Genomic DNA, 18,571 nt, shown 5'->3' with positions numbered 1-18,571 from the left:
CCCCCCACTCCCAGCCCTTAAACCATCAACTTTTTTCTCAATTTGGGTGGCCCTAATACTCGTGTCGTGCCATACTGATACGCTAGACCGTTCATAACCAGGTAACTCCAGCACATCGCCATCCGTCTCTCTCAATGATAGACCGACAAATTAGCTCCTTGTTTTTGCCCATATGGCTTGTAGCCGAAATTCACACAGTTTTTTCAGCGGACACAGCATCAAATGAATAGTGGTCGAATATTCTTATTTTGCGTTTGTTGCAGTGTGTACCCTAAGATGAATGCTAGGTGCGAAGAATGACAAGCCAGGTTTGTTATCAGTGGCATGTGATTCCGAAGCATGTGACCTTCGAGGTGGTTAGATCAGAAGCCAGTGACGTTACGTGATAAGGGCGTCTATTTGTGTGTGGACTGTGTTGTCCGCGCTGGTAAGCACGATGGAAATCATGTGACATGCGTTGTGACGTGATTCGACCTCGCAGTCAGTAGGGCTACTCCACAGAGCCTGCTCGATGTACGACAAACAGTTTTTACTGCGTTAATCCTATAGCGAAAACCGTTCGCAGATCATACCTTCCACCTGCATCAACTCGCGGCTTTGTAAGAGATCGAAACGTGATCAAACTATGTTGCAGAAAACGAGGAAAGCTGCAGGATTTCGGCAGAGAAGGCAATAGATCCGAAACAATACCTCACCGAGTACATGAAAGCCCACCAGGAAGGAAAAAAGAAATTAACTCGTTTTCGTAGGAAATAGTAACTCCCTCAAAAGTAAATTTGTACATTAGAAAAGATTTGGAAGACCTGATTGCCTGAAAGTAGCAATATTGAATATTTCTGGATGCACTAAAACAGACGTTTCTTCTTTAAAGTACCGAAAAATAAATAACAAAAGTAGGAAATTAAATGAAATTCGGAACAATTTAAATGAAACTGCCGGGACAACGGATCTGCAGTAGATGTCTGGATAGGCAACGGAGAAGAGGTGTAGATGAATTACAACAGAAACAAAATACAACGTCAAAACATTATAAGGTTAAACAAATTCTTAACTTTTGAATCTAGTTTTTCACTCCCATGCGAGATAAAAGAAATAAGTTTATATTTTCAAATTCTGAAGTCGTCGGAAATGTGCTAGTTGAATGCATAGACTGTTGAAGGACAATTATTGCAACCGAGTGACAAAACTGTCGAGAAGATCTACATCAGCAATAAAATCCATATGTCAGTGTGCAGTAGCGGTGCAGGAAATTTCTTATTTTTATTCTTCCACATCTTAGTCTACATCCGTATGATTACCCTGAAATTCACAATTTAGTACCAGGAAGAGGGTTCATCGACCCACCTTTAAGCTACTTCTGTACCATTTCACTCTCGAAAAGCGTGCTGGAAAAAGAACACATAGTATTTCCGTGCGGGCTTTGATTTCTTTTATTTTATTGTGATTATTATTACTTCCTAAGTAGGTGGGCGCCAACAAAATATTTACACACCCTGAGGAAAAAGCCACTCCAATTCGTGTATCATATCAGTGGCACTCTCTCCCTTATTTTGGGATAATACAGAACTAGCTGCCCTCCTTTGAACTTTTTCGATATCTTCCGTCAGTCCTGTTTGATATGAATTCCAGATCACACAGCAATGCTCGTGAAGAGGGCGGACAAACGTAGTGTAGGCAGTAGCCGGCCGTGGTGTACGATCGGTTCTAGGAGCTTCAGTCCGAAACCGCGCGTCTGCTACGGTCGCAGATTCGAATCCTGCCTCGGGCATGGATGTGTGTGATGTCCTTAGGTTAGTAAGATTTAAGTAGTTCTAAGTTCTAGTGGACTGATGGCTATAGATGTTAAGTCCCATAGTGCTGAGAGCCATTTGAACCATTTTTTTGTAGGAAAGTATCTTTCGTGGAACTGTTACATTATCTAAGTGTTCTGCCGATAAATCCCCGTCTTTGACATGTTTTCCCAAAAAATTATCTATGTCATCGTTCCAATTTAATTAAATGGTAATTTTAGTCCCTAAGCATTAATCTTACAGCCTTTAAATTTTTGTGATTGATCGTGTAACTGAAATTTAGCGGGTTCCTTTTACTGCTCATATGTAGGACTTCAAACTTCTGGTGATTTAGAATCAACTGCCACTTTTTGCATTGATGACTTTACCCCACAGTACGTGAAAGCATGATCTGGAAAAATCTAATATGGCTGCTCAGATTGTCCCCGAATACGTTTGTGTGAATCAGGAAGATCAGAGGGTATATAACACTTCCTTGGGAACGCCAGATATGACTTCGTGCAAGAGACACAGGCCCCACCCGAGGTATTACGGTCTGGGGTGCGTTCAGCTACAACTCTCATTCACCTTAGATGTTTCTGGAGGCGACACTAACCAGGACTCGCATACAGAAGTTTCACATGAGTGACAACCACGTTGTGTGGTGTAACGAATCACGGTACACAATGCGACGATCCGATGGCAGGGTGAGGATATGGCGAAAGCCCAGTGGGACAGTGCGATGAAAAGTGTGTTGAATGGCCTACGGCAGCAGATAACCGAAGCGAGCGCCTTTGCTAACAGCACAACTTCTCCGGCAGCACCTCTTCTGGGCTCGCGACCATAGCAGTTGGACCCTGAACGGCTGGAAAACTGTTGCGTGGTCAGATGAGTCCCGATTTCGTTTGTTAACAGCTGAAGGTAGGGTTTGAGCGTGGCGCAGACACCACAAAGCCGTACACCCAAGTTGTCAACAAGGCCCTACGCAAGCTGGTGGTGACTCCAAGAAGATGTGAGCTGTATTTACATTGAATAGCCTGGGTGCTCTGATCCAACTGAACCGATGGACTGGAAATGGTTATGTTTGGTTATTTGGAGCCTATTTGCAAACATTCATGGTCTTGGCGTTTCCAGGCAACGGGGTCTGGTCACCAGGCCACAACGTTTCAAGACTGGTTTGAATATAATTCAATTTGAACGATTGGTCTGGTAACCCAAATTGCCTGATAACAATTTAGTGGAAAATTGATGAGACATAATCGAGAGGTAAGGTCGTGCACAAAAATCCTGCACTGGCAACACCTTCATTATTATACACGGCTATGGCGGTAGTTTAGCTCAATATTTCTGTGTGGGGTTTCCAACGACTTATTGATTCCAAGCAAAGTCGAGTTGCTGCACTAGGCTAGGCAAAAGAAGGTCAGATACAATACTGGGAGGTATCCCATAACTTTTGTTACCTCAGTTGTAAAAGTGAGTGATTTCGTACACTGTTGGAAGTATAACTGCAACGTATGTGCCGGACATACCTGCTTCCAACGCCTTTATGAACGTTGACGTAGGCGAAAGGTCGCGACGTCACAGACAGTGGCCAGTTGGAACGGTAGTAGGTGCAGTCTTGCGGCCGGCAGGTGCGTGTTGCAGTAGCCACAGCGAGACAGAAGAGTGTTTTCTGCGCACGGGCAGCCCCACAGTCCTAGTGAAGCACTACACTCCTTTTATACGTCCCACATTATCTCCACGTGTGACGTCAGACGCGGCAGCTTTGCCTCTGCGCTGCGTAACGCTGTCTCTGGTCAACGGCGGTTGATGTCGGAATACCTATTTACAGAACTCGCCACAACTTGCGCTAGCTTCACAGACTGCTTTGATGGAACAATGACTACACTCACCACAGAGCCCAAAAGCCCTGTGGGATGAGCTACCTGACACTACAAAAAATTCACCACGTGGATGTATCTAGGGTGGCTAGTATACATGTTTCGACTCTGAACGTGCCTCAGGGACAGCTATGGAGTGAAAAAAAATGTAAATACTTTAATAGGTCAGCTATTTAATATGGACTGATAGAAAACTAAAGTATAACGCCTCTAAGGACGTGACATGAAGCAACATATTTCAGTGAATGACCAAAAGTCATTCAGAGTCACATTAAAGAGAATTTTGTATTCCTCATAGCCTGCCGTGTAAACCAGTTCGACCACGCAATGAAAAATCCTACGTATAATACACAAAGTCTCAATAAAAAAAACTTTTAGAAGAAATAAAAGTACCCACACAAATAAGAATATACCAAGCCAAATTCTAAACGAATAATCTGAACGTAATGTCGTCGAAATTGTAGAATGCCGTAGTAAATAACACGATAAGGAAAGACCACTCATACAAACCTATACAAAGAATCTATAACCACCACACAACTCCATTGGTGAATACACTATATATACATTCTGTAAAGCAAAGTTGTGAACTTTGTAGAAAACGAAAATGTCAACAAAATTTACTTAACAACCACGTCTAATGTTGTGAAAATATACACACAAACAAAAACTAACGGAATCTGCGCTGCAAATACAATACGTAGAATTATATGACAGCTACTGCGTCATCGATGAGGTATCGAAGTCAGTACTTCACTCCCCGTTACAAAACTAGTTGTACAACGTAAAAATTGTATATGCTAATAGCGCTTTATAACTGAGGATCGCTTGATAACGGAAATGCAGCCGAAAGAAACTTATCGCATAACTGTACAACTACTGAATAAAATTTAATAAAAAATAGCACCGTGCTGGTATAGCATACATAAAACGCATTTCTAAGTATAAAGAAAGGAATGGAACTACGTAGCGAGCGTGAAAAGTCTGCACCCCAATCAGATACACACTACGTGATCAAACGTATCCGGACACTAGGCTGAAAATAACTTTCAAGTTCGTGGCGCCTTCCTTCGGTAATGCTGGAATTCAATACTATATTGGCCCACCCTCAGCCTTGATGACAGTTTCCACTCTCGCAGGCATATGTTCAGTCAGGTGCTGGAAGATTTCTTGGGGAATGGCTGCCCACTCTTCACTCAGTGCTACACTGAGGAGAGGTATCTCTGTCGGTCGGTGAGGCCTGGCACGAAGTCGGCGTTACAAAACATCCCGAAGGTGTTCTATAGGATTCAGGTCAGGACTCTGTGCAGGTTAGTCCGTTACAGGGATGTTACTGTCGTGTAACCACTCTGCCACAGGCCGTGAATTATGAACAGGTGCTCGATAGTGTTGAAAGATGAAATCGCCATCCCCGAATTGCTCTTCAACAGCGGGAAGCAAGAAGGTGCTTAAAACATCAGTGTAGGCCTGTGCTATGATAGTGCCACGCAAAACAACAAAGGCTGCAAGCAACCTTCATGAAAAACACGACTACACCATAACACCACCGCCACCGAATTTTACTGTTGGCACTACACACGCTGGCAGATGACGTCCACCGGGCATTCGCTGTACCCAGACCCTGCCATCAAATAGCTCTGAGCACTATGAGACTTAACAGCTACGGTCATCAGTCACCCTGCCATCGGATCGCCACATTATGTACCGTGATTCGTCACTCCACACAACGTTTTCCCACAGTTCAGTTGTCCAATGTTTACGCTCCTTACGCTAAGCGAGGCGTCGTTTGGCATATACTGGAGTGGTGTGTGGCTTATGAGAAGCCGCTCATCATGAAATCGAAGTTTTCTCACCTCTCGCCTAACTGTCGTAGTACTTGCAGTGGTTCCTGATGCAGTTTGGAGTTCCTGTGCGATGGTCTGGATAGATGTCTACCTATTACACATTGCGACCCCTTTAACAATCCGCGGTCTCTGTTAGGCAACATAGGAGGTCGCCTTGTACGCTTTTGTGCTGCACGTGTCCCTTCACGTTTCCACTTCACTATACATTGGAAACAGTGGACCTAGTGTAGTTTGGAAGCGTGGAAATCTCGCATACAGACATATGACACAAATGAGACCCAATCACCTGCCCACATTTGAAGTCCGTGAGTTCTGCAGAGCGCCCCATTCTGCTCTCACGAAGTCTAATGACTACTGAGGTCGCTGATATGGAGTACCTGGCAGTAGGTGACAGCACAATGCACCTTATATGAAAAGCGTATGTTTTTGGGAATTCCCGGATACTTTTGATCTCATAGTGTAACTCTGATTGATAAATAATGGTCTATCGTTTAGGGCATTGTATCACATCAGGAAACACCGTAGAAACTTCAGAACAATATCGATGTGTTCAGTCTGAGCAAGTACATTAAGTTCCCGAAGGATACGTTGTGAGCCGTCATGACAGACGCTCCTACTCAAGAACTGATGAACACATAAGGTGTAAGCTGTGTACCAGTGTTCATGTCAGTGGTTCGTGAAAGGTATACATGGTGAGGGTAAAGTCTTTCTCTGATTTCTATAACTTACTTCTTATGATCTATACTAGATACAACTATACGGTTTTACAAATGATAGCTTGGCTCATAAAGTTTTTTATCTATACGCTCCCACATGTGCTCCGTTTATTGGTCGTAGAACGTCTCGGATATACATAATTTCTCGCCATGTCCGTGACAAAATCTCTTCCGTCACTTCCTGTAACTGAGGTGCAGTGTAATGTTCCACGACGTCGAGATAAACTGTTGCCCAAATCGTAGGTTCACGGCCGGTGTGGCCGAGCGGTTTAAGTGCTTCAGTCTGGAACCGCGCGACCGCTACGGTAGCAGGTTCGAATCCTCTCTCGGGCAATGATGTGTGTGATGTCCTTAGTATTATTAGGCTTAAGTAGTTCTAAGTTCTAGGGGACTGATGACCTCAGATGTTAAGTCCCATAGTGCTCAGAGCCATTTGAACCATTTCGTAGGCTCAGTGAAAAGGAACGATCTAATAAATATGTTGTGTATTTAGTCAAACGACACGTTTACTTTCGGGCTGTCCCTTATCTTCTGTATCACGATTCGTGGGACCTCCGACCCCCAGTTGCGGACATTATGGCTGTCTTCTTTCCCGAAAATGTGAAAAGTCGTTTCGGCGAAAAAAGAAACTTTAACGTAGTCATTGTCTGTGCATCGATTCATTGCAGTATGTTTCTTGCAAACTTATCACGTCTGGAGCCATCATTTTGTTACATGGCTTACCGGAGTTGGATTTTGTATTCATTGCTTGTGTAAAATCTTCACCACAGTGCTCTGAAGTCTGCCCGTTTCTTTAGGAACACGTCTCGTTAATTTCTGGCGACTGTGTTGGAATATTGAGCGCACGGTACCAATAGTGCCGTCATTCACTCAGTGTCCGCCGCATCTTGTCTCGTCACCAACGCTGACACTCTGTTTAAACTTTTCATATCATCATAATAATAATGTCGTGTGACTAGGGCCTCCCGTCTGGTAGGCCGTTCGCCTGATGCAAGTCATTCGATTTGACGTCACTCCGGCGACTTGTGCGTCGATGGGGATGAAATGATGATTAGGACAACACAACACCTAATCCCTGAATTCAGAAACTCTCCGACCCAGGTGGGAATCGAACCCGGGCCTTTAGAATTGACATTCCGTTGCGCTGACCACTCAGCTACCGGGGCGGATATATCATCATTAATACCCTTGACATCTGGCAGATCTAGACCATAGGCATTTAGTAGCTCTCGCTGAACTGTAATAGGCGGCCGTGTTTTATAAAAATACAAAACATATTGCGCTTTCTCCTGCATAGTCAGCACCGTGACAGCAGCACTCCTAAATTATGCTGTTTGTAGAAACAGAGAGAAAGAAAAGAAACTCGACGCTGTCAGAACACGTGTTCAGGTGTTTTTTTATTCAGGAAATTTATTCGTTTAGCTACCATTTTCAATAAACTGCAGTTCCGTATTATACGGAACTTAATTTTCAAGCAATTTTTTGAAAAAACAAAATTTTTCCGTTTTTATTATTAGAATGCAAGCAAGACTAAAAAAATAAGACCAAGCTGACTTTTAATACCCCTGAAAATTCACCGCCGTTACTTTTACCGTTATTTATGCCGCACTTCTTGAAAGATTTAACAATAATGTCTTCTCTCATTCTAAACCACGACTGTTTCGTCCAGCGACACACTTGTTTGATTGTAGGTCGTTCTAAAGCTCGCTTCGGCGTGAATTCACGTCGGGTTTCATCGATCATCTGTTTGTTCCCTTTCTCTCCCATGTACACCTTAAACGGTTTATTTATCAAGACATCGTTGCAGTTGTGAAGTAAGTCCTTCCGGAACAGCATGCTCTGTATTTCCCTGTCTGAACTTCTCTTTCACAGAATTTTTCAAATGACTGAGAAACTGGTGTATAGTACACCATCATAGGGCTACAGTCAGGAACTGACAGTACATTTGGGCACTCAGAGCTGTATACGTGTTAACTACACGGTACTGAGCAGTCCGCTTTTGTTAATCGTTACCGAAGGAGTGAATTCATTCCAGCCATCAACAGGTCTGCCATCACTTAAATTTCCGACCCTGTAGAAAGCCTTCGAAACGCTGGACATTTGGGTCAAATAGGATTATTTTCTCGGACACATGGTTCTTTCATTTAAGACGAACCTACCCTCGCGCCATCCCTAATTTAATGATTTTTATCTTGATTACTTTTAATTTTAATGGATTCTCCACTCTTCAGCTGTATTCCGATTCGCCAGTTTTCACTTTCGTAGCAGTTCTCCTCGTCCAGATCTCTCTCTCTCATCCTTACAGTTACTCCCATTCTCCATTTCAGTCTCGGCCGTCCACACCTTCTCCTCCCTGGCGGTGTATCCATAATTTCCTCACTTTTTTCTCCGCTTTATTCTAGGTATTCTGGCTGCTCTCCTCATTCCATACACCTCTACTGCCCGTACTTTATTCCTCTGGTGCTCCCCCGGCTTCCATCCTTTTGCACCGTACGTTAGTTACTTTCCATTACTGTTTGCAGACTCCTCTTCTTTGTTTCTTTTGATATTACCCAGCTCCACAGGACTCCATTTAGAATTTTAATTGTTAATCTTGCTTTCTGGAACCTGTGTTTCACATCTGCTTCACTGCTTCCTGAGGAACGGATAATCGATTCTGAGTATTGAAATTGCTTCACAGCTTTAATAATTACTCGCGGCCGTATTATATCCCTTCCATCTCCTCTAACTACTAGATATTCTGTTTTGCTCATGTTTATTCCAAGCCCACCTCGTTCAAATACTTCCATCACCTTCTTTATCGTCAATTTGACATTCTTTCTTTGTTCTATCAGTATCTGATCATCTGCAAATAATAAGGAGTGGATAGATAGTACCATGCTGGAAATGAATTCTGATACCTCCACATGAGTGATTCTATCGATCCAATATATAATGCGTATATATTTTAAACAGAGTCTGCGATGTACTGCAGCCTTGTCGAAGACCTTTCGAAGTTTGAAATGTCTCACTCTACTTTCTTCGTACTTTAACTATTCTCCAGGTTAGGGGTATTTGTCGTGCTTTTACACGTGTATACTCCATCGCTTCCCCATAGTGCGTTGATGGGCTCAGAATCACAAGATGTTTCTAAATCCACACATATTAGGCATAGTTTCTGATCCTTAGAATACGTCTTCTCACTTATTTGTCTAACGCTAAAAACACGATCCACACAATATCGTCCAATAGTAAAACGTGCCTGTTCCTTTCACATCTTTCTCTCATTGTCATTCTCCAACTTATTTTTCAATACAGCGCTAAGAAGTCTGCTGATAGATGCGAAACACTATTCCACCTATAATTATTTGGATGCTACTTGTTCCCTGTTTTATAGATAACAGAAAATGTGTGATATACATAACTCTCTTGGTATTTCCCCTCCCTCCACAATCTGACTGAACAATATACATATCGGTCTTACCATTTGGGATTGAGGACCTAAGCTGTTTAGTCCCTCCTTAAACATCCCAACAACCACCATCTTACCATTTGAGGGGACCCATATGTCCACAATTCCGTCGTAGCTCCTTCCAGTACACATGCCTTTCCATTTCGTGCCTCTTTCGGCATCTCTTTTACTTCTTCCTCTAGTACATGTTCTGCATTTTGTAATGTAGTGCTATTGTTGTAAACACCTGTCACATGATCACTTCTTTTTTCTGCCAGAAGTTTTTCAAAGTGCTTTTTCCACTGTCTAATACATATTGTTTTTTCTGGTTGTACGTTTGCTGGGCATTTTCATCCTATTTATCATCCTCTTATGCCTGTGGTGATCTCCAATGTGCAAGCAGATGCCCAGTTTCCCCACACACTCTTTCCCAATTTGTCTTCCTTACACTTTCTTGTTAATTTCTCAATCCTCTTTTCATATACCTCATGTTGTTGTTGTGGTCTTCAGTCCTGAGACTGGTTTGATGCAGCTCTCCATGCTACTCTATCCTGTGCAAGCTTCTTCATCTCCCAATACCTACTGCAACCTACATCCTTCTGAATCTTCTTAATGTATTCCCTCAGCATCTCCGCTGCTCCCTTAATGCACTGTTTCAGGAAACAGTTTAGCTCATTAGCACTCCTCTACGACATTGAATCTCAGATTTAATCTTCTTGCTGAAGATGTATCTCATAATTTGGATCCACCACAGTTCTACTTCCATCATCCTTCTCTTTCTTCTCCTGTTTTATTTTGGTCTTAATTGGAAAAGCAATTTTTGAAGCAACTAAAATGATCGGAAACACATTCTGTTTCCCTTTCAACCCTTACATCTTGCACCTTAATTATGTGCTGCCTCTTCACTATTACATAGTATGTAACTGATTTTAGGTTCCTTACAGGATTTGTGATTTTTAACTAACCTTTATTAAAACCTATTATTTCCATACAGTAGAACATCTCCAGACACGAGAAGGTTCAGATTTTCCACGAACAGTTGTATAGATAACCTTCCCCTCTCTAACAAGAGGACCATAGACTCCCGCAAAACTAGGAAAAATTCGGAGAAACCGGGATGTATGGCAGCCATAGCCATACGTAGCAGGTGTGCGAGTAACGCCCTGACTGCACAGAACTATCAGTGCGAGACGAAACTCTTGAGATTGCCTGTTGTAGTGACAAATCACGAATGGCATTGATCTGTTTAAAATTACTGAAGTCTCAACAGCAAGAAGAAGAGATTGTACAAAAACAGAACAGTTGTCATTACTGTCTGTAAACGAGGTGAGTGGTCAATTGTGTTTTCAGTGTTGTCTTCAGTCCAGAGACTGCTCTGATACAGCTCTCAGTGCTGCTCTACCCTCTGCAACCTTCTTCATCTCCTAGTAACTATTGCAGCTTACATCCTTCTGAATCTGGTTACTGTATTCATCTCTCGGTCTCCCTCTACAGTTTTCGCGCCCCACACTTCCCTCCAATGCTAAATTGGTGATCACATGATGTCAAATATCTTCAGAAAACACTTCCTAAAACTTAAGTCTACCTTCGACGTTAGCAAATTTCTCTTCTTCATAAACGCTTTTCTCGCCATTGTCTGTCTGCATTTTATACCACTCTATTTCGGCCTTCATCATTTACTTTGCTTCCCAAATAGCAAAACTATCTACTACTTTAAGTGTCTCGTTTCCTAAACTAATTCCCTCAAAAAATGGTTCAAATGGCTCTGACTACTATGGGACTTAATTTCTGAGGTCATCAGTCCCCTCGAACTTAGAACTACTTAAACCTAACTAACCTAAGGACATCAGACACATCTATGCCCGAGGCAGGATTCGAACCTGTGACCGTAGCGGTCGCGCAGTTCCAGACTGTAGCGACTAGAACCGCTCGGCTACTCCGACCGGCAATAATTCCGTCAGCATCACCTGATTTGATTACACTACATTCCATTATCTTTGTTTTCCTTTTGTTGATGTTCATCTTACATTCTCCTTTGAAGACAGTGTCCATTCCGTTCAACTGCTCTTCGTAGTCTTTTGCTGTTTATGACAGAATTACAGTGTCACTGGCAAACCTCAGAGTTTTTATTTCTTCTACCTGAACTTCAATTCCAGCTCCAAATTTTTGTTTGGTCTCCTTTAATGATCGCTCAGCAAACAGACTGAGTAACATCGGGGACAGGGCACAGCTCTTTCTCACTGCCTTCTCAACCACTGCTTATGTCCCTCGGTTGCTAGTACTGCCGCCTTTTTTGTGTATAATTGTAAATAGCCTTTCACTCGCCGTGTTTTCTCCTGCTACCTTCGGAATGTTAAAGAGAGAATTCAAGTCAACATTTTCAAAAGCTTTCTCCAAGTCTATTACTGATACAAACGTTAGTATGGCTTTCCTTAACCTATCTTCTAAGAAAAGTCGTAGGGCAGTATTACCTCCCGTATTCCTACATTTCTCCGAAATCGGTGCTGATCTTCACGAGGTCGGCTTCTACCAGTTTTTTCCATTCTCCCTCACTGAAAATTTAGTAGGGTCCAGGGTAGACAGTATTATTTATGTACTAGGTATAACTCAGTAACGCTACATTTTTTAACAATAACACTGTATACCCCGCCCCTAGTATCTACTGGTCGCACGGTTTAGCTTATCCTTTCAAGGATACACGGTGGTTCAAAGCAAACACGCACCATTTGTACATTCTGCAGACCACACTTGCCCCTCCCCCCTCACTCCCAGCCCTTAACACATCAACTTTTTTCTCAGTTTGGGTGGCCCTAACACTCGTGTCGTGCCATACTGATACGCTAGACCGTTCATAACCAGGTAACTCCAGCACATCGCCATCCGTCTCTCTCAATGATAGACCGACAAATTAGCTCCTTGTTTTTGCCCATATGGCTTGTAGCCGAAATTCACACGGTTTTTTCAGCGGACACAGCATGAAATGAATAGTGGTCGAATATTCTTATTTTGCGATTGTTGCAGTGTGTACCCTAAGATGAATGCTAGGTGCGAAGAATGACAAGCCAGGTTTGTTATCAGTGGCATGTGATTCCGAAGCATCTGACCCTCGAGGTGGTTAGATCAGAAGTCAGTGACGTTACGTGATAAGGGCGTCTGTTTGTGTGTGGACTGTGTTGTCCGCGCTGGTAAGCACGATGGAAATCATGTGACATGCGTTGTCACGTGATTCGACCTCGCAGGTCAGCAGGGCTGCTCCACAGAGCCTGCTCGATGTACGACAAACAGCGTTTAGTGCGTTAATCCTATAGCGAAAACCGATCGCAGATCATACCTTCCACCTGCTGCAACTCGCGGCTTTGTAAGAGATCGAAACGTGATCAAACTATGTTGCAGAATAGGAGGAAAGCTGCAGGATTTCGGCAGAGAAGGCAATAGATCCGAAACAATACCTCACTGAGTACATGAAAGCCCACCAGGAAAGGAAAAAAGAAATTAACTCGTTTTCGTAGGAAATAGTAACTCACTCAAAAGTAAATTTGTACATTAGAAAAGATTTGGAAGACCTGATTGCCTGAAAGTAGCAATATTGAATATTTCTGGATGCACTAAAACAGACGTTTCTTCTTTAAAGTACCGAAAAATAAATAACAAAAGTAGGAAATTAAATGAAATTCGGAACAATTTAAATGAAACTGCCGGGACAACGGATCTGCAGTAGATGTCTGGATAGCCAATGGAGAAGAGGTGTAGATGAATTACAATAGAAACAAAATACAACGTCAAAACATTATAAGGTTAAGCAAATTCTGAACTTTTGAATCTAGTTTTTGACATCCATGCGAGATAAAAGAAACAAGTCTATATTTTCAATTTCTGAAATCGTAGAAAATGTGCTAGTTGAATGCATAGACTGTTGAAGGACAAGTATTGCAACCGAGTGACAAAACTGTCGATAAGATCTACATCAGCAATAAAATCCATATGTCAGTGTGCAGTAGCGGTGCAGGAAATTTCTTATATTTATTCTTCTACATCTTAATCTACATCCGTATGATTACCCTGAAATTCACAATTTAGTACCAGGAAGAGGGTTCATCGACCCACCTTTAAGCTACGAGTACTTCTGTACCATTTCACTCTCGAAAAGCGTGCTGGAAAAGGAACACATAATATTTCCATGCGAGCTTTGATTTCTTTTATTTTATTGCGATGGTTATTACTACCTATGCAGGTGGGCGCCAACAAAATATTTACACACTCTGGAAAATTTAAAATGTGTTCTAAGTCCTAAGTTCTAGGGGACTGATGACCATAGATGTTAAGTTCCATAGTGCTCATAGCCATTTTTTCCTCAGTGCTCATGTGTATGACTTCAAACTTCTGGTGATTTAGAATCAACTGGCACTTTTTGCATCATACAGATAGATATCTTCTCTAAATCGTTTTGATCATCTGATGACTTTACGCTACAGTACGTGAAAGCATGATCTGAAAAAATCTAAGAGGTCTGCTCAGATTATCCCCTAATACGTTTGTGTGAATCAGGAAGATCAGAGGGTGTATAACACTTCCTTGGGAACGCCAGATATGACTTCGTGCAAGAGACACAGGCCCCACCCGAGGTATTACGGTCTGGGGTGCGTTCAGCTACAACTCTCATTTACCTTAGATGTTTCTGGAGGCGACACTAACCAAGTCTCGGCATGTGGAGAATGGTATTAGATCCCTCCAATTGCCGTTATTGCAACAGGAAGGTGATGTGTTGTTTCAGCAGGATAATCAATTTATAGCAGTTCTGAAGCGACTGCGTGAAGTGTTTCCTTCAGTTTAGAAATCGAGTTGAACTCACGAGAGCTTAAGTAAGGGGAATGCAGTAGGTGGTATAGCACTTAGCTGCCCCATCAGTTAAACAAATCAGTAACAGCTTGCACTGTACTTCCTTGAGCACTGTCCTGCATAATGATGGTCATGTTCTGCGGAAATTTTTATTACTTCTGTCTCTAAGCTGGTCGTAGGTTGTGTTCCAAAAATGAACAGCATAGAGACAGAAGTGATGACACTTTCTGCAGGACGTGACCATCATTTTGCAGGACAATGCTCAAGCACGTACGGTGCAAGCTGTTACTGATTTGTTTGACTGATGAGGCTGCTAAGTTTTATACCACCTATTGCACTCCCCTGAGTTAATCACTCGTGACTTCCACTCGATTTCTAAACTGGAGGAAAGGCTTCGCGGCATTCGCTTCAGAACTGCTACAAATTCGTCGGGCAACAGACCGCGCCGCTCGAACTATCAACACAACTGGCACTGCTAAAAAATCCTACGACTTCCACATCGCTGGCAATGGGCTATACACAGTGCTGGTGGCTAATTTGAAGGTCAGTAAAACTTTGAAACAGGTATTTATTTTGTACGAGCTGTAAATAAGTAATTGTAACTATTAAAGTTCCAACCCTCGTATAAATGCCTAGGAGCCGGAGATTCACTACGCACAATAAATAGACATGAAGTCGTGCTTAATGTGTAGCTAGAGGTCATACTAAGAAGTGCGTAAGTCTGTGCTCGGCCTGTGTAGCCGAGCGGTTCTAGGCGTTTCAGTGCGGAACCGCGCTGCTGCTACGATCGCAGGTTCGAATCCTGCCTCGGACATGGATGTGTGTGATGTCCTTAGGTTAGTTAGTTTTAAATAGTTCTAAGTCTAGGGGAATGATGACCTCCGATGTAAAGCCCCATAGAGCCATTTTGAACCTTCTGTGCCTGGCGTACGAGAGCAGGCCGAAATATTTTTCTCTAATTCCTTTTTCTATGTTGTTATTCTATTTATTTGTTGTAGAGTGTTGACTAATCAAATTTTAAGAGGCGTTAATGGGCAAGTGATCACGTAAGTTAGTTTGTGCCGAGTATAATCAAAGATTTATTTATGACCAGTTGGGCAGATATCTTTTGTGTATCAAAATGGTTCAAATGGCTCTGAGCACTATGGGACTTAACATCTGAGATCATCAGAACTTAGAACTATTTAAACCTAACTAACCCAAGGACTTCACACACAGCCATGCCCGAAGCAGGATTCGAACGTGCGACCGTAGCAGTTGCGCGGTTCCGGACTGAAGCGCCTAGAACCGCTCGGCCACCGCGGCCAACTTTTTGTGCATCTGATGCGCCAGAATGTCGTTTGCCGCTGATGTGTTTGTGTTTCAAATAATTTGCAGTGGTCGACGTGAGCAAACTACGATCGGGGTATCACGGTGGAAGAGGGAAATTTAAGGACCTGGATCAGTGTCTATGTTTACGTTGTTAGTGTCCTGCAATTTCATCTTTCCGGTGGAGTGTTGTTGTTTTCCGGAAGCTTAATTGTAGCTCAAGGTTGAGTATAGTTCTACTTCACCTTCTGGTCCGTGAATCTCCTGTATCTGTTAGAACCTTTTGGTCTGCTCGCCTCCATCGCTAATTTTCAACGTAAAATCGAAACGGCAACTTTTTAAAACTATTTAATATGCTATTATTATATTCTATGGATGAAGTGTATGTGAACATCGTACCAGTAAGTAATACTAAAGAGAAGCCTAGTTGAGTGTATTAATCGGATAATACTTTTAATTTGTTAGAATTGCTTAGCATCAGTCCATGGAAGATGTCTTATTTGTTGTAAATAGTTTTAGAATTTGATATGAGTTATATGAAAGCCACTTCTATGTACGTCATAAAGCATGTTTAAAATGTTTGTGTGATTCAGTTATATCAGTTAAATTTGATTAATAGTGGCTTTATGAACATTGTTTTAATTAGTGAAAATTGGTTGAGTAAAATTTGAAAGATCTGTGTCTGTCGGACTTAAATGCATTAATGTTTTAATCTGAGTCCTGCTTCGGTAGGTCAGGTGGCTTTTATTATAATCGTTGTTACTGTTAAATTCATTAAGAGCATGTGTTTGTAATAAAGAGGTGTATGTTAACTACAAACTGGTTATGTGATTAATTTCGATGTGTCGAAATGAATAAGATATCACGTTGTAGTTTTCTAGTAATTCGTGTTTGTTTCCACTTTTGTCCTCATCACTGTAGATTATCTACTAGGCATCTAAACTGTTAACGGTACTATGTAAGTCGGTATAGATAATGAAGCTGTGCCATGGCTGAGAACCTTCAGAGCGACGTCAGGTGTAGGAGTTTTTGAAAGATCTTATAGAAGTCGTGAAAGAAAAATTTTTGTAGGTACGAAGGTACGCTTTGCACTGAGAAACCGGCCGGTGTGTCCGTGGGGTTCTAGGCGCTTCAGTCTGGAACCGCGTGACCGCTATGGTCCCAGGTTCGAATCCTGCCTCGGGCATGGATGTGCGTGATTTCCTTAGGTTAGTTAGGTTTAAGTAGTTCTAAGTTCTAGGGGACTTATGACCATAGATGTTGAGTCCCATAGTGCTCTGAGCCTTTGAACCATTTGCACTGAGAAGAAAGCAAGTGGTCTTCTGTTCTAGGAAAAATTCAGAGAATCGATAGCTGCCCAAATGGTATAGTGGTAAGTGATTTAATGTTTCTTTATGCGAATTCTTGACCATTACGAGGTCTGTGCAAGTCGTGAAAACAAAAAATTTTTGGAATGTGACCGTTTTCCGTTACATCTCGTATAAACTGGGGAGATACAGAGCACGAGAGTTAGCCAGCAGTACAGCTACATGGAATCCACGTTGCTCGATTTAAGGGCCCGCGCAAAGTTCCTAAATTGTGGACATGGAATATTTTCTGGCCAAGTAGTCACGTGTAGGAAAAGTACTTTAAAAATTTACAACGCGTCTCCTACTTCGATCTTCATGTGTGGCACTCAGAACATTTTCGTATGCATTCAGCTTCACATAGCTTCACATCGACAACCTATTACTGGAGCCACACGTCTCATGTTTCTTTCATGATTGTTTTAAATTCATCACAGTCTAACTTCTATAACAATTAACGTTTCTAATAAGTAGCTTCAGTGATTGCCAAGATTAAGCTTTCACCGTTTTAGTGGCACTCTTGCATGTGATATTTTATATGGTTTACCTGAGACCACGATGAGCCAGGGTAAGCACAGAGGCACGGGACAATGACTCGGTGTCGAGGCGAGCACTCCTGGGAGTTTCGGTTCGCCTTTCACAGGTGAAAGCCAGGAGATGGGGCGAAGTGTCCTCCCACAGGACGTACAACACTATGGCTCAAGCATTTTTTAGATTTGGCAATGGGAGGCACGTTAAAGCCATCCAGCCATTCTTTCGCTCGGGCGCCTATCAGTCGCATTCCGGTAGTTTTTCTCGTAATGTGCCCGCGCAACGTGAGGTCCATGTCTCTATACAAAAATGTCGTATTACGTACTGTGACAAGTACCTGTACTTGTGCACAATCTTGGTTTTTTTACAAGATGTACCTTCTAGTCAAAAGAAATTTGTTTTTCGTCGACGGCTCGTCTTCCTATAAAGCTGTGGAGGGGGTAATCAGTCTCAATTGAAGATCATTTTCTTCTGTGAGGAGCGGTGCAGGGGAATTTCGTTCAGGATTCTTTGTAAAGTGATGAGCCGACGTTCTGGCGCCGTTTAGCGTGGAGTGAAATCCCTCCCCCTGTCTAAAACGTAAGTGGTCACGCCAGTATGTGAGGAACTCAGACTTGGAGACAAGCGTAGTGGTTGAAGTGAAGAACTTACATGAAGAGTGGGAGTGTAACACAGAAATACACTCCTGGAAATTGAAATAAGAACACCGTGAATTCATTGTCCCAGGAAGGGGAAACTTTATTGACACAATCCTGGGGTCAGATACATCACATGATCACACTGACAGAACCACAGGCACATAGACACAGGCAACAGAACATGCACAATGTCGGCACTAGTACAGTGTATATCCACCTTTCGCAGCAATGCAGGCTGCTATTCTCCCATGGAGACGATCGTAGAGATGCTGG

The 18,571-nt window shown here is 42.5% G+C and overlaps 1 protein-coding gene across 2 annotated transcripts in view; it reads right to left on the bottom strand.

The window, feature by feature from the left end:
- The window catches only part of LOC126281508 (probable cytochrome P450 6a13), a 210,936-nt gene that overhangs the window by 126,883 nt on the left and 65,482 nt on the right, over positions 1-18,571 (bottom strand). Inside the window, exon 1 of one of the 2 annotated variants that reach the window (XM_049980529.1) lies at positions 3,299-3,457. The exons of the other annotated variant lie outside the window; for it this stretch is intronic. The gene's annotated coding sequence lies outside the window, so the exon portion shown is untranslated. Of the gene's footprint in view, positions 1-3,298; positions 3,458-18,571 lie in introns of those variants that run through there. 2 annotated transcript variants of the gene reach the window in all.

Source organism: Schistocerca gregaria, chromosome 7, assembly GCF_023897955.1.
Source record: "Schistocerca gregaria isolate iqSchGreg1 chromosome 7, iqSchGreg1.2, whole genome shotgun sequence".
Classification (NCBI taxonomy): domain Eukaryota; kingdom Metazoa; phylum Arthropoda; class Insecta; order Orthoptera; family Acrididae; genus Schistocerca; species Schistocerca gregaria.
Note: the sequence above shows the minus strand (reverse complement) of the source record. Positions and strands in the feature narration are given on the sequence as shown.